This window comes from Camelus ferus, chromosome 12, assembly GCF_009834535.1.
Source record: "Camelus ferus isolate YT-003-E chromosome 12, BCGSAC_Cfer_1.0, whole genome shotgun sequence".
NCBI lineage: Eukaryota > Metazoa > Chordata > Mammalia > Artiodactyla > Camelidae > Camelus > Camelus ferus.
Window position 1 is genome coordinate 40,598,505 of NC_045707.1, and position 17,829 is coordinate 40,616,333.

Here is a 17,829-nt window from a genome sequence, read left to right on the forward strand (position 1 = left end):
TCAATTCATTTATGGCAGAGGAATATCAATCCTAATGACTTCTAAAAATGTAACTAACTGAATCATTATCTTACATTTACTGTTTAATAAGTATATTTTGAAAATGTATGGCTAGAGTGTCAAAATAAAATGCTATATCTTTCTTTAGTAATTACATTAAAATTAATCATGTTTGATTAATTAGTTCTTTTGAACAATATTGGTGTAATGTGTCATTCCTTAAGAATTCTGTTGTTATGTAGCATTTTTATTAATTAAGGTCATTGCAGCAAATAAACATGAATATTTATGCAGAAAATAAAACTAATCATACACCAGAATGTAGATACCATAGAATTTACAGATTATATTTAAAAATAAAGGTTTCAAAGAACTTGTACAAATTACATGAGATGTATGAATTGTACAATATAAGCATAAACAGTAAAGCAGGTTTAAGTAACTGACCCCACTCACTGTAACCCAGGAGCGAGTTATAATCCATGATACAAAGCACTTGAAAAAAGATTTTCTATCATGTAGGATACATAATATACAAGTAGCATTTAATATATTCCCATATGGAGAGATGTTATAAGAACATGATCTCTCAATATTGAGTTTTGTTTCAGTAAATCTTTCTAATTCTTTATTGAATAGATATTGTGAATATCAGACTCACAGTAGCATTTACAGAAGCTCGAGGTGGAAAGATTAGTAATTTCCCTCTTGTTCTTTGGAAATATCTCATTCTATTTCCCTTTTCTTAAACTCTCTGTGAGTTATTTGGAAAGTTACCTAAATCTAAAAAAGGTTCATAGGCTTTGTACTTGATTTTAAGGAACTAATAATATTACCAAAGTTTCCTGTACTGTTTTCCCATGTTTGGATCACCATCCCTACCAGCTTCACTCTCTCAGAGTCTCCGTGGCTTCCCCAGGACCAACAGGAGGACTAAACCCCTCTTCTGTTCACGCTCAGCACTGTCTTCTGTGGCCATGACTTCTAACTGCATTGCTTCCCTCCACCCTCTACTCTAGACAATACTCTTCTCCCTTCATTCTCTCTCTCTCTCTCTCTCTCTCTCTCTCTCTCTCTCACACACACACACACACACACACACACACACACACACACACACGGCTGATCTGTGTACAACCTTTTCAATAAAGGTTTTGTGGATGGTGAAGTAAGAGGGCAGAAAATGGCTGCCAATTGTCAAACATCACTGTCATCTTAGGATGTCATCTTAGGAATTGCTTTCTATCCAACCCTTCATCCACTCCCTTAGAAAAAATATGCAAGAAAATTCTACTACGTTCTTATGCAGAGCAATCTTCCTTTATCACAGCTTTATCCACAGTGGGGATGGGGGCAGATCAGCTCACCTTTTATCATTGGATATGCCCTATAAGTGTTTTCTGCAAAACAAAAGAGCAATTCTGTCCCTGAGAGGAATTCTGCCTTTCTTCAAGATCATCTAGGCCAAATTACAGCCTCTTTTTAAAGATGATAGTTTTTCCTTCCACAGATCTTCGTTAGATCTGTGTGAGTGATAATTACCACCACCTCAACAATGGTTCATATTTGCTGAGTTCTTACTATGGGTCAATCACTATGCCAAATGGTTCACCTACATTTTCTCATTAGTCCTTATAAAAAAAACCCCATGAGTCAGGCACAATTATGAACCCTATTTTACAGATGAGGAAATGGAGGCTCAATGACATTATTTAACTTACTGAAGGTCACAGAAGGCAGAGAGGGCTTGAATCTGGGCCTGAGGATATCAAAACTGTGTTGTCACTACTTCTCTATTCATGCCCCAATCCAGACACAAGGACAGTGCCATATACTGACAGATACATCCTTGTTCAAATTTAGCTTTACATGCTAGAGGCAGAAATACAGCTAATTGGACCCTTGAGTAATAAACTATTTTTGAATATGATATTTTTATGATAAATCAGCATTTCTGGTCAATAGCCAATATATCTAACTGGATTTTCAACCTTACCTACTGCCATTCCTCTACTGGTTCACATTGCAACGTTGGTTCTTGATAGTTCTTCCCATCATTGGGTATGTAATACCCAAAGGTAAACCAATCTCAGTGAGGAAGGGTATGTCTTGAGCCCTTGTATAGTCCAGAAATAAACCATTTCTACATAAGTAAAACTAGAAGCTGACAATAAAGAATCTTGCCAAGAGCTCTGGCAACAATACACATACTGTTCTCTTGACAGCTTGTCAGTCAGGTGGTCTCAAACGGGACATGGTTGAATCAGGGCTTCTACAGACAAAAATGTGGACTCACAGAGTCCATGCTCCTATATTCCTGTCCTTCAAAAAGGCCTTAGTCATCCCATTCTAGGGATTCCCAGCAGGTACAGTTCTAGCCCAAGAAGGCATTTTGGAAACATTCAGGGACATTTGGGGTTGTCAATCACAATGACTGAGGGGGGCATTATCAGTATTTATTGGGCAGAGGTTAGCGTTTCAAACACTTCATGTAAAGTGCTATTTATAATTACCTAAGCCTAGAATATAACTCAAAGTATTTTTGCATGATTTTAATATAAGCTGAATTTTCTAGGAATGCTACCACTGTAAATCAGGGGGAAGGTGGTACTTTATTTCATTTGGAACTTTACCCAGTGTTGTCCACTGTTCTAGAAAAAACATGAGTGGTAATGCTAATTGTGCTGTTTGACTCTCTCTGCTCTCTACCTGTATCAGTCTGCTTGTAGTTGTCACAGTCATAATTCTTCACCACATCACTGTTTTCTAATAGAGTTGGGCCTTAGCATTTCTTTCTTGTAATGTATGTTATTTTACTACAAACTGTTTTCATTTTATTTTATATTACAATTCAGGCATCAGTTTGATTTTTGTTGAAATTGTATATGTATTATCAAGACTATCACCTCGGGATATTAAAGGGTTTATCATAAAATATTTGCTATAGAAGGGGAGCTTTGGGACAAATAGGGCTGAACCACCAGCCTATCCATACCGGTTATGATCCTCTCTGGGTCATAATGGCAGGTGGATGGCAGAGCCTTTGCCCTCTTCCCAGTGAGGCATCTTAAAGTGTAAAGCTGAGCTGAAAACTAGTGTCTTCCTCACCTGTTTATGGATAGAGATTAAATCTTTGGGATCCAATAAAGGATAATGGTTATGGTTAATACAACATCTGGTTTCTAAATGTTCTTTCCTTCACCCTGTGACGGGATGAGATGATTTTGAAAAGAATAAAGCAATCACTAAAAGCAGAAACAGATGTAAATTGGATTTGAGACAATAGCAGCAGTACATCAGAAGTAAAATTTGACCTCGGTCTTCAAGCAAAGTCAGAAATGTGGCCTAGAAGGGAGGTTTCTCTTTTTGATGGTTACTACCAGGAAAATTAAAGACTAAGTAATTGTCCTATACCTTTCTAATTCTCTCTCTCTTTTTTTATTGAACTCTATGGCTTCTGCTTAGCCCCCAACCTCCTCCACCTCCTCCAGAGGTAAGAGTGGGGAGAGTCTCTCCAAATGGAAATTTAGGGGGTTCATAATCTCTATTCATGGCAGCTTCTCTATATAAGTGCTGTGGCTGAATCCATCACTGCACCCCACAAACATGGAATTCTCCTTCTCTACCCCAAACATCAAAAAGATGTGTGTGTGTATGTGTGTGTGTGTGTGTGAGACAGAGAGAGAGAGAGAGAAACTATTCCTCTAGGGAGAGAAGAAGACACCAGTAAAAGAGGCAGAAATGATACCTAGCATTGTGCTCACTCGTTTATTTGGCCCAGATCTTCTAATTCAGTTACACTTTAAAAACCTAAAATACTAAAAAGTAAGGTTGCCCCAAGACCAATATTCTCTCCCTATTTTTTCTGCCTCTCTCTACTTTAAAGATCTTTTGGAAATGGAAACATTCCTATTCCTCTCCTATAGCTAAATAAATTTTCTTAGATTGTTAATATTGAAAAGCCTCTTCTGGTATCTCTAGACCTCACTGCCATAGTAAAGATACAGTGAAATAATTTAATACATATTTATTGCTGGAATGTACTGGATGCTTATCTGTTTGCTCTTATATCCATTTCCCAACATTCTCTTCATCTGTTCCATTTCCCAGCCCTTGTGTAATCTCATTTCCAGGTAGGCTTGGCTAATAGGAGGCACTAACAAAAGACAGGGGATGCAGGAGCAGGAGGAAGGAAGAAGCCAGGGTGTGTCCCCTACTTTCTCTCTGCTTCAAGTAGCATCCTTGGCAGTAATTGTAGTCCCTGCCCCCAACTTAGAGCAGTACCCTGTTTCCCCAGTGGACCTAGATCTATCCAGATGAGTTTTTTCAGATGGGAATACCTCTTCCTCTCTGTGTCTTTCTTATCCTAGGGATGGAGGTGACTTCCTGACATTGTTAATAGCTGGGTTGAATCCCTTCTCTTATTTGGCATCTCATCTCTTCCATCACCTGTACTAAATCCCCTCTGTTTAAAATACCGAGAATCATTTCTGCTACCCTCTCTGGACCTTAACTATACCCACAGGAATAACATGGTGGTAAGAAGCATGAGTGCTAAAATGAGGCAGATGTTGTGCCTCTGATACTTCTAGCTGGGTGTTTTGGACAAATTAAAACAAGTTTTGTGAGTCTCAGTTTCCTCTTTTGTAAAATGGTAATACCAATAAAAACAATAACAATAATATCTACCTCATATTGGTATCTGAGGATTAAACATTATCATGCAATAGTTCTTAAATTTCTAGATTTCTCAAAATTGTAAAATTCCCAGAAATAAAAGTAGAATTTTTAAGAAATTGAAATAGGGTGGCAAAATCTTTATTTGGCTAAAATAAGGGCATTTGAAAAACCAATCATTATTATCATGTCATTAAGAGGGCATTCATTTTAATAACATGGCATGGGTATAATCTCAGAATAAAGGGCAGGTTCTTAAATTTAACAAATTAAGCTTTATGAGAAACTCATCACATTTTTAACTTATTTTTCTCATATTTTGTTTCTCTGTGGCTAGATGAAAACACTGGCACAGCTTGCACTGGCCTGCTCCTCAGCTTTTGTTTGGGGTGGTACCTGACATTTGTATGATTACTTCTCTTGTCACTACTTTTATTGTTACTATTAGGAATAAGAGTATTAATCAAGGATCTCAAATATCTAAGGCACAATTTTCTCCAGTGGCTTTGTCACACTCTGATTCATGGCCCCAACTTTTCTGACCAAGTGACCACCTTTTCCCCTAATACTCTGACTTAGCTAAATCAGGGGAAACTTACTATTTGAGCCTAAAAATCCTTGTATCACAAAAGCAAATGTAAAAGTTCAAGTCTAGCATTTTCTTTCTGTGTCACTAATTATACATATAATCCTTTCTCTTTCTTCATGCCAGCCCAGCCCAGCCAGAGAGCTACAAATTTTCCACATGATGATTTTTAACTACTTATACGATATGTTCAGGCCCTCCCTATATAATACCAAAATAATTATTCTTGTCAATATAATCAATTCAAGGAAGCAATGCAGATAAGTCATTTGTCTGTCATTATGTACAACCTGAACACCAGTAATTTTTCTATGAGTTTTACTGGCTTCCTCAGCACATAACGTTAGTTATTCTGCCTTTTACTTTTAGTCATATTTGTTCCACACCATATTCTTCTAAGTTATCACTGTTATTCTGAGCAATCTATTAAATGGTATTTGATGGTTTGGTCTCTTACTCCTCAGACTTTAAAATTTTCCATAATGTCAAAGAATAGAAATATCCCTGATGAGGCAAACACAGCCCTGAAAGAAAAGTGAACCTATTTTCAAGTCCTCCTTAAGCTGTGAGGATTTATTTTTAATCTTTCAATGTGTGTGTAACATTATTCCAAATCCTCTTTGGGGTTACTCCTGCAGTACCTTGGGATGTATCAGTCACTGGAAAAGCAATTTGAGATCCTCTATGACTGATTTTTGAAAATGCGGTATCCACAGAAACAGACTTCAGATGCTATCCCAGCAAATACTGGAAACTCTACACTTGTATGGAAGATGCCTTCTGTGGGTTTGTCCCAGGGCTGTTCTGCAGACACTGTCACTCTTTTAAACACAGCATATTCTAGCTATATCCTTGTGTGCCCATTTCATAAGAATTCTGAGTGTAGACTTGTATTTCCCAGAAAACATATGAAGCAAGCTAAAACAGCTGGATAAGATAAGGAAAATCAGTCTATGAAAAATTTGCTTAGAGAGTCTTTAAGGCACATTCATGCTCTCCAGGGTTTATCTGTACAATATTAGTAAGCCAATTCTAAAAGTCAAACAGATAATACTTCAACACTTACAAGTAGACTCTTACACCAAGGAACCACACACTCCTGGATCAGCACACTGCTTTAGACCTAAGAAGTAAATGAATGTGGGGAACAGATGCACATGACAGTTCCACGTCCATTTGGTCAGAATATTGTCTCTGAAAATGTGATCTCTGCCCCACAAGCTGATGGAGGAAGGAAGACAAGCTTCTTGAAGAAGTAACCCAGATTAACCCACCGGGAGCCATTCTTCCAGTAGTTTTAATGAATTGCACACAACCACTCACACTTTCTCACCAGGCCCTCTTGGGACCAACGCCACATAGTTTAGAGACAAGTAGACAGGATTAAGGGTGAAATCTGTGAACCACGGAACACAGTTTTCCTCTCCATGAAACTAACTCGCCCTTCTGGGTATCAAACCCATGACCTTGGACTCATTAGCACTTTACTCCAACCATGCCCAAAACAAATACAGGTTTAAAGCCAGAGGATCTTCATACCACACATAAGAATGTAATCAACAGAGCCACAGGGAAACACATAAAGTAAACACTTTCTATATAGTCAAAAAGAACAGAAGATTTGGAAAGAGCCTGCATTCTCTGAATCCCTTAGTCATCTGAAGGCTTACTGGAAATTTCCACTTGGATATCTTCCATCACTTTGACTTCAACCATTTTCCTCTCTCAGCCCCCACCCCTGAAAGGAATTTACCATTTGGAACTTTCAGTTTATGGCACCATCACTCAGTCAACCAAGTTCAGAAACTTGGAGTTGTCCTTAGCAACACATTTGATCATTGAATGCATATTTAGTCCAAAATAACATTCATTGAGGCCTTTATTCAAACATCTCTCTTATCTTTCCACCTGTCCATCCTCAAAAGTACAAACCTCATCACCATCTGGATGTTACAGATGTTATGGATGTTACCTTCTCAAAAACTTCAGTGACTATTCTTCCAACCTGATATCCTACATCTCCCCAAAATCTGTTAAAACTAAACTATTCATGTGCATCCCCGCCTTTGCATGTCCTTTTCCAAACATCCAAAGGCTAGCCACCATTTAAGACATAGCTTGTATTTAAATTCTGCTTTTCTAGGCTACTTCAAATCCTATGGATATTTCTCTTTTGAACTCATGGACCCAACATTAGCAATACTATTCATGAGGAATCTAATTCTGTAATAATCTATCATTAGTTTATTTTTTTCCTCTATGTAGCACTTGTCTCTCAATCATATAAATTCTCTGAAGGCAGAGATTTGGCTTTTATCCCACAGGTATTTACTAAGCCCTAATGTGTGAGCAGTACTCTTCTGGGAATATAATTACGAACAAAACAGACTTATATTATAGTAAGAGGGAGATGGACAGTAGATGAATACATCAACAAGGTACTTGCAAACAGTAGAGAAAACAAGAGGGCAATATAAGAAAACATGAATTGAATCACTACTATTAATTCACCTCTTTTCTGGGGTCAGGCAGTCCAATGCGGGAAGTCAAACCTTTACAAAATGAATTATTACCCCATTTTATCTCGGATTCACTTCTCCTCTAGCATTCCCTCCCTTACAAGTTCCATCCTGTCATCTGGTTTTCCACTCCATGTAGCTGATGCCAGACTGATCTCTATCTTCTGCAATTCAGTCATTATAATCCACTGCCTGACAATCACCTCCACCTAGAAATGTACTCTTCAATGCAGCAATCACTGAACACTTGAAATATGACTGGTCCAAACTGGGATATGCTGTAAATGTGAAATACATGCTGGATTTCAAAGATGTAATATGAAAAAAAGAATATAACATAATAGGTATTTTTATATTGACTTACATGTTGGCATGATAATATTTTGGTATTAAGTGAATATATTATAAAAATTAATTTCATCTGTTTCTTTTTATTTTTTTTAATGTGACTGTTAGAAAACTTTTAAATTACACGTGGCCTACATTTGTGGCTCTCATTTTATTTCCATTGGACAATGATGACCCAGAAGATCTACCAACCATTCAACAGATACCGAGCACTTACTGCATACCAGGCATGATTCTACTTGATGCCTAACTTCTAGTATTGCCAGTACTTCAACTTGGTGAATCTAAACTGTCTTTTCTCCTCCCAAGTCTACTCTAGATTTTGGCTTTCCCACTTTGGTCAACGATTCTGTTCCAATTTCCCAGAGTTAGGGAGTCAGACACCTTTTTTTCACAGTTCATCATTTACCAAGTTTTGTCGAGTTTCCTCTGTAGCATGGCCTCTATTTCCTTCCTCCCTGCTATTCTCATACCACTGTCCCTGACATCTCTCAGAGAACAATTTAGCAAGATCTCTGCTTCCATCCCTCCCTGTTCCAGTCTAACCTATATGCTACTGCTATATCAGTCTTCCTAATCCAACACACCAATACCAGAATCAAAGAATGGTACAGTAGAAGGGACATTGGGTATCCTTGTGGGATCCTTTCAAAATAATGAGATGAATAGATGAGATTTATAGATGGAGAACTGTCTGTTTGTCACTGACTATTTAGTACCTCACATATATAATCATATTTAATCATCCCAACCGCCTTATGAGGGAGATGTTATTAACACACCCATTTTACAGATAGGGATCCCAAGGTCCAGGGAGATTAAGTAACATGCCTCAAGGCACAATTCTAGTTGTGAGCACAGGTCTATCTGATCCCAGAGGCCTTGCTCTTAATTTCTATGTTATATTATCAGAGCAAGTGGGAAAAGTCTTCATAATCCTGTCCCCTAATACTTGCTATTCTCTCTAGATCAATAAATGATACCACTGTTTACCTAGTGGCTTAGGTAAAAAACCTGAGTCATTCTTGGTGTCTCTCTTTCTCTCACACTCCAACTGAATCTATCAGCAGATCCTCCACTAACTCTCTATTACAAATATATCCCAAATTCGACTTCCCACTATCTGCATATATATATATCTCCTCACCAAAAGCCCTGTAATTACTCACTTAAAAATTCTAATTTGGTTCCTTACTGCTGTAGTGGATTGAGTTGTGTCCCTCAAAAGGATACGTTCAAGCCCTAACCCCCTAGTGCCTATGAATGTGAACTTATTTGGAAATACAGTTCTTGAAAATGCGATTAGTTAAGGATCCACAATGAAATCATCCTGGATATAGGTTGGGCCCTAAATCCAATGACTGATGCCTTCATAAGAGAAAGGAGAGGGAGATTTGGACACAGGGACACAGATGAGAGAAGGCCGTGTGGAGATGGTGGCAGAGACTGGAGTTATGTTGCCACAAACTAAGAAATGCCAGGAGCCACTAGAGCTAGAAGAGGCAAGAAAAGATTCTTCCCTAGAACAATCAGAGGGAACATGGCCCTGTCTACACCTTGATTTTGGACTTCTGGCCTCCAGGACTATGAAAGAATAAAATTTCTGGTTTTTTTTTTTTAAATCACCTAATTTGTGGTAATTTGCTACTGCAGCCCTAGCACACTAATACACTGCCCTTTTGTCTTAGTCAGTTCTTACTTAACACAGCAACCAGAGTCATTCATTTGACTGAAAAGCAGATTAAGGCACTCCCTGCTCACAAACCTCCCTTCTGAGGTTTCTCATCACATGTCTCAGAATAACATCCAAAGTCCTGCTCATGGCCTCCCAGGCCAGATATAAACCTGTCTGTAGCTACTCTCCGACAAACCTCTGTTAAGACTGCTTTGCCCATGTCTCTGGACTCTCACTGTTCCTCAAAGGCAAAAGTATATTCCCACATCATAACCTCTGCACTTGCTGTTTTCTGTCTGGAAAGCTCTTCCCCATGGATCTTCCTTGCTTCGTAGAGGTTTCTGCTGAAAAGAAAGAAAGGCCATCGACACCGTACCTAAAATAGTATCCCCTATCCTGGCCTTTCAGCCCCTTTACCCTGCCTCATAGCGCTTCCCACTGGCTCAGTATTATACCTTGCACTTACGCATTGGCTTGCTTACGTCAGTTGACCTCACTGATGCACCCCAGCACCTAACATGGTCTCTGAGACATATAGGCCCTCAAAAAAGATTCACGGAATGAGTTAATAAATAACACTTGAGTTGGGGCCTAAAGAAAATTTAGTAGGATTGTCTAATGGGCTAAATGTTTTAAGTCAGGGTAATAAAAATATAAATAATAGCAGCAGCAACCATTTCTTGAGGGATATCTATGTGCCAGGTACTACGTGAAAGATTTTAAATATTTTGTCCCAATTAATCCTTAAACAATTCCATTAGGTAAGCGTGATTATCTATTAAGCAAACTGAACCTGGAAAGAGTAAGTAGCTTTAATATACAAAGTAGAAGAAAGTATCCAGAATCTTTACATATCTATGTATAATTCCTATAAATCAATATAAAGATACAAATAACCCAGTAGAAAAATGGGCAAAGATATGAATAGAGAACTCATGGAAATGAACACACAAATGGCTGATAAGTCATTTGAAAAAAAGTTGTCATTCCCATTTATAATCAGAAAAATAGAAAACAATGATGAAACAGAATTTTTTACTCATAATTCTGGCAAAACTTTTAAGTTTGGTAATACCAAATACTGACTAGAGTTTGGGAAAACATGTATTCTCATATTCTGCTTATGGGTGTATACACTGGTTCATTGAAGGGAGAGAGCAATAATTAAAATTTAAAATGCCCATATCCTTGGAGCCATCAATTTTATTTCTGCCCTAGAGAAGCCCCAACACATATGTACATGGAGGAAAGAACAAGGATATTCACTGCAATATTGTCTGTTAGAGCAAAAATCCATAAATAACATCAATGTCCACAGTAGGGGGAATAGTGCGTAACAGTGAATGTATTCATGGTAATAAACACTATGAACAGTTAAAAATAATGGGGTAGATCTCTATGAACTATATGATCAGATTTTCAAGACGTAATGTTAAGTGAAAAGAGCAAGATTCAGAATGATAATACAGTAACGTATCACGTATACAATAACAAAACAATGCATTTTCCATGGAAATGACTGGTAGATGATAGATGGATAGAGAGAGAGAGAGAATCTTAATTTATTTGAGCTGCTATAACAAAATACCACAGATTGAGTGGCTTACAAACAAGTTTGTTTCTCACAGTTTGGAGGCTGGAACTCTGAGATCAGGGTGCCGGCATGGTCAGGTGAGGGATCTCCAAGTTGCACATTTCTCTTTGTATCCTCCCATGGCAGAAGGCTGTAGGGAGCTCTGTGGAGTCTCTTTTATAAGAGCACTAATCCCATCCATGAGGGTTTCATGACCTAAGAACCTCCCAAAGGCCCCATCTCCTAATACCATCACATTGGGCATCAAGATTTCATCATATGAATTTTGAGTAGATACAAACATTTAGAATAGATAGATAGATAGAAGTGAGGGAAGGAGAGAAGGAGGGGAAAAGGAAGAATGGAATACAATTTAGAGCAAGGAAATGGATGATATCATCAAAGGAGAGAGTGTGGAAAGAAAAAAGTGAGGGACCCAGGACTAAACCTGGAAAAACTCCATTACTGAGAGTTTGGGTAAAGGAAGGTGATTCTGAGATGCTGCAGTCTCAAAGGAAAGAAGAGAGCCAGAACATTGTTATGTCACCGATCAAGTCAAAGTATTAAAAGGAGATAGTCAATGTTCTACTACATTGAAAGGTGACAAAGTGTTTAGTAAAATTACTTTTGCGGCATAGCATATATAAGCAGCTTTTCTTGAATAGCTTTCGTGGATTAGAGAGAGCAAACACCACACTGAGGCTGAAGTAAATAATGAATGAGAGGTGAGGAAATGAAGACAAAAGATATAGAAAACTTTTGACCAAGGAAAGGTCAAAGATGTAAAGGAGAGAAAAGAGAAAACTTGAAGAACAAAGTCCTTGAGAAGATGAGAAGATCCAGACCCCAACAGGAAAAAAAAAAAAAAAGATCTTTAATTGGAGAAAGGGCACTTCCTCAATGGTAACAATGGAGGGAAGAAGAAAATAAGAAGTGCAGTTGCAGGTAGGTTTATAAACTTGGTAGCAAAAAAAAAAAAAAAAAAAAAAGAGGGTGTGCCTATCTGATGTCTAATGTTTACACTCTCCATGAAGTGGGATTCAAGGCCATCATTAAAACTGAGGGCAATATGGGGTCGGGGGAGGGAGACAGGGGAGGTGGAAGTTTGAGGTGGGAATAAAAGGTACAAAATATATTCGCTGTGGTGGGTAATTAAGGGACGTCTATTTGTTGTAGTGGGTAGAAGGACATACAATATAGAAATCTATTAGCAGAGAATGTCTACTTGAGGTTGAGGATTACAAATATATAGTGATGCCAGTATGACCATTTGTCTCTGTAGCTATAGGTTGTATATACTAGAGAAAAAAGGTCAAGATATTTTTTAAATACAGCATTAAATTTTACTTTCTTTCAACCTCCAGTAAACTCCTTATAGTCAATCAAAAAGTGTGCATTCTGTCTGACATTTATTTTTTGAGATCAAAGAATTATTTGGAGAATACTGTTTGTGTTGCTTTATTAAAACTGTCTGGAAGCTTCCAGAGAATTTAAATGAGCAGTATTCTTTTTGTTTTTATAAATGAACTGAGAAACAATATGTATAAAGATGTTATCTTTGAGTCTTCTAGCTTCCTCATTCCTTTCACCACCTGTAGCCATCAAGCCTCACCATTCTGCCTTCCAGGTCTGTCCTTCTTCAATGTGTCCTCTTGTTCCATAACCACTGCTATCACTCTAGCCCTGCACAGTGGTGGGTCCAAAGCTAGCTGTATGTAAGAATTCTCAGAGCTCTACCTAAACTTGTTCAGAACTTCTGGAAATTACAACCCTAAAATCTCCATTTTAACAAGTTCCTCTCCATGATACTTTTTCAGTCAACATCTGTCCACATTTGGAACACATTCTGCCATATACTAGGTGTATTTTGGTCTTCCCTGACTTTGGAAAGAAGCGAGGAAGGGATACAGGATTTCCTTTTCTGAACCAATAAGTTATCCTCAGAGATGACTGCTTGAGTCTAAAGTATGTAAGGCCATATTGTGTGTAAGAATGATGTTTGTGGAGGAAATAAATGAATGGATAACCACTGAACCCAAGGAGGTGGTGAGGAGATGCTGCATTTAGTAGCAGTCTATAAGACTGGACAAGAACTTTGCACATTCTGTGTTGAAGAGCTGCCAGGGAGAAGAAACGGCAGGCCAAGGAAAAGTTGTGTAAGAGGAAAACTTAAAGAGGAATATGGAAGCTTGGAAGGAGCCACATATGAAATAAAATGTCATTTATTCATTTCTAATCACGACTCAGTTTAATGAGGAGATTTGGCAGGGAGGGGACCCTGGTTGGAATAAAGATGCTCTATTAACCAAAGAAGCCAGTGGAGACTATGTTGCCAAATAAATGGTACCGGCCTTCCCTAATTTACCAGCTGTTTCCTTTCTGTTGAATGGAAATAGAAAAATTAAACCTTCTAAATTCAATATGAAAATAATTCCTTCGGACTCTAGAGAGCATGATCAGGTTCTTACAAGAGAAACTATTTAGCAGTGACTTAATAATACATCTCCAGAATACAAATTCAAGGGACCAGACATGGAATGTTCATCAGCCTTTCTAATGACATTCGCAGAGTTATTTTTATGCTTAATCAAATGAATCTCAGACAGCTTTTGAATATGGAAAGGATGATACACAAATGTTTGTGCCAATTTCTGGTTATGCACTTTGCTTAAAAATTGACTTGGACTAGCTGAAATTTTGGCTAAAGGCTTTTCTTGGTGAGAACACATGAAAATATGTGGGCATTTCATCCGAATTAGGGAAGGTGTCACTTCACTGTAGGTCTCAGCGTTGTAAAAGGTCAGTTAGGTGACAAAGTGACAAAGTCTCCTTACACTATTTAATGAGATTTTATAGATTACATGTTGAAGTGGGCAATTTCCATTACCATTTCCTGGATGGGGAATACATTGAAATCTTCTATTAAAAGGACAATAAATGACTGAAAACATAAAAATTAAAGCATGTTTCCTTCATTTGCTTTTGCCTTAGAAACACAAATTCACAATATAATTTAGAACTAAATGAGACCTAATAGAGCACCTAACTCAAAACATTTGTTTCACAAATGAAGAGAAGCTGTCAGATTTAGTTCAAAATTAGAGAACCTAAGAGCTGATTGGATTTATGATAGTACTGCCAACTTACAGCTTAGTATCACTGAGAACTCTACTTTGATCTTTGATATGTGTATTGGAAATAAGACCAGGGCTCCCCAATAATATCCTATGAGTGGTCAGTGGTCATTTCCCTCAAAGTCCTTGTCTTTGTATCTTTCCTACAATGTGCTAGTTTCTAGGAAATACTGGGTGGAATAAAGCAAAAAGGGGAAAGGAGACCCCAGCAAAATCTTACCAAAATTACTAATTCGTGTGAAGAGAAAAAAAAAATCATTTTTTCCTTGGCTAAAGTAATTTGGTTTGGCTTTCCACATGACCCAAATTCACCAGATAATTACCAGTTCTCTGTTTCTCTTCGTGCCGTTTTGGTCTGGCCTTTGAATCCTGAGTGTACCCACAGTCCAAGGGATTAACTGAAAATTTCCCCTGACATTATTAAACCCATATACCATGCATTTTATGGCCTGCTGCAGGACCCCAGACTGCCAGCACTAGCAAATGCACCCAGAAGATTGGCCCAAGCCCCTAGATCAGGTGAAGGGAAAGAGGTTACTGGAAGACAGCTGTTGGGGTTGCAAACTACATGGGGACAGGGATATGTCTGTTTTATGTGTCATTTTATCCTCAGCACTTTGCACAGTGCCTGGCAGGCGTATAGAAGGGGTTCAATAAACAGTTCTTGAAAGCATATACAAATGAATGAATAGAAAATCAAGGGAACAACCTCAGAAAGTTGAGAAAGAAAATGTAACTTTTCTATTGTACAAAATTATCAGTTTGTTAGCTCTATCCACCCCCCACCCCCACCCCACACACGCATTTGCCCTGGTGTGGCTGAACACGAATGTAAGAACTTTAATTGTAACAGACAATTACTGAACCCTACTATGTATCAGGCATTGTTCTAACCCAGTTCTTCACGGGTGTTAATTTGTTTAATCACTACAAACTTATGTGGTAGATACTGTGATTATGCCCTGTGGCAGAAAGGAAGCCAAGAGTTTCACAAATTTCCTTAAAGTTTCCCAGCTAATCAAGGGATAGAACCAGGATATAAGGTGGTCAGCCTGACTCCAGAGACCATATTATTGATAACTATGCCCATTAATTCTCAAAATTGAAATTAAACCAAGTAATGAACATGGTTGGAAATGAGGGCTAGGGACGTCCCCTCCACATTTCCATCCATCTTCTGGGGACTGTGCTTGTGTTTCATGGCATTTATTAGTGTCTTTTTAATTAGCTATTAAAAAGAGATGCTCCTGTAGAGCTTAGCAAAATCTTGGGACATTGTCGGGTATCTCACTCATGACAATCCATGGGTAACATGCAGGCAGCTGTTTACAGAGGGTCCTCACAGAAAAGGCTGGGAGAAACAGCTGGCATGGCCCTCATCTAAATGGCAGTGCATAGTCTGCAGGGCACCCCATCCCTCTTTGCTCACCAGCTCCCCTCCACCTGGTCCCTGTAGGTCAGGCCCTCAGCCCATCACTTCTCCTCTCCCTCTTCTAATCAGGTGACCACCATCTGCTGGCCCAGAGAGGGTGATCTGTAACCTGGTTCTTTCCCTAGTCTCATTGTCACTTAATTTTATGTCATAGTTTCTACAACCTGCTTCCTTAAGGTCTTCCCTTTGTATTGTCAAGGGCTCTTTCCTCTTTCCTCTTTCCAAACCTGACTCTTACTAATCAAAAGGTCTGGCATTTGAATCCATACTTCTGTTGTGGGCTGCAAGAACCTATTTTATTAAATTCTCCCTTTTTGCTTTCCCGATCTAACAGTCTCAACTCTCCAAAAAAGCAATACAGATGCCTCTGGTTGAACAGGGAAGAAATTCTGAAACATAAAGAGAGATTATTATTTCAAAAACAGAAACAAAAACCTCTCTTTCAAGCCAGTCAACTACAGGCCACTAAGCTTAAGACATCATCAAAGCTTACTAATTTACCTCATTGAAGTGCTGTGTTTCATCTCGCTTTGGTGTGTTTTGTCTCCTCCCCAAACCTGTGGACACAATTCTTGAACATGGCTCCCTTTGCTCCACAGCGGAAAAGAGCTCTGGGCCCTAGCTTTTGTCCTAGATCTGCCATTAACTTACTGCAAACCTTGGGCTGGCCACTTCTTGCACTGGGTGGCTGTCCCAGTTGTACAGTCAGTGGAATAGTCATTTCACTCACTGTTTCTGAGGCAATTAGTGTGGGCCAGACCTCTTTGGGAAGGTGCAGATGCATTACCTCTCTTGACTCCACAAGAATCCTGGGAACCAGGAAGGTAATTTCACCCCTGTTTTACAGATGAGGCAAGTGAGGCTTATCATCTAGGTAGTGATACAGCCAGGATGCAAACTGGGGTTTTCTGGATTCTGAAACCCTTTTTACCCTACAACTATATAGTATTTAGATTACAGGGGTGTGTGTGTGTGTGTGTGTGTGTGTGTGTGTGTGTGTGTCTTAGAGCTGCTAAGTCTCTCCTAGGGGAAACATTAATGGGCAAACACAAAGTCTGAAACACATCTATGCACAATACTGGAAAGGGAATACCCAATAGTTAGTCACCTCAGGCAAGGGGCAGAGCCATGGGGATATCCTGGTCCAAGAAGATACGGGCAGCAAATGTGAGTGAACAAGCAAATTCCCTTTGGTTGACCAATCTGGGTTGATTACGTTTTTGGGACAATTTCTCACTCTGCTAAGGCAAGACCAGAGTTGCAAAATCTTTAAAAAGGACAAGGCAGAGACCACAAGCATTTTGGCAAAGTTCTGGTTTGCCATGGCCTCTTACACTGACTTATTTCTGCTGAAATGATAAGGATCCCAGGCAGGCTCTCTGGGCAGGAAACTCCAGTGCTTAGGGAGGGAGCCTAATTGGGAAATGGACAACGAACCATATGCAGACTCTTGTATCCCTGACACAGCAAAACCCTGTCTTTGCTCTGGATGGCAAAGTTGTTTTCCCACTGTGCGCGTGGGAGAGAGATGACGCATTCTGTGACAGTAACTGTGAACAGGTGGGGGGAAACAAGGCTCACTTCCAAGAGGTCTGTTAAAACTTTCCCTTTTCAAAGTCTGAGGAAATAATAATGTGGCTGCCCAAGTGAAAATCTATCTGTTGCTATGCGTTCAGTGTACACCTTGCTTATCCACTCAAAAGTCTCAATTAAAATCACAGCTGTTATTTGTGTGTTGGGTTCAGACATTCTCCCATGGCCATGGCAAAGAAACAAAGGAAAATATCCTTGTTGGTCGTTACACCTGCAATAGGGATGAATGGTGGTTGATGTCAGCTGCATTCATATTGTATCTGGAATAATAATACTGCTTTTCATTTGAAGA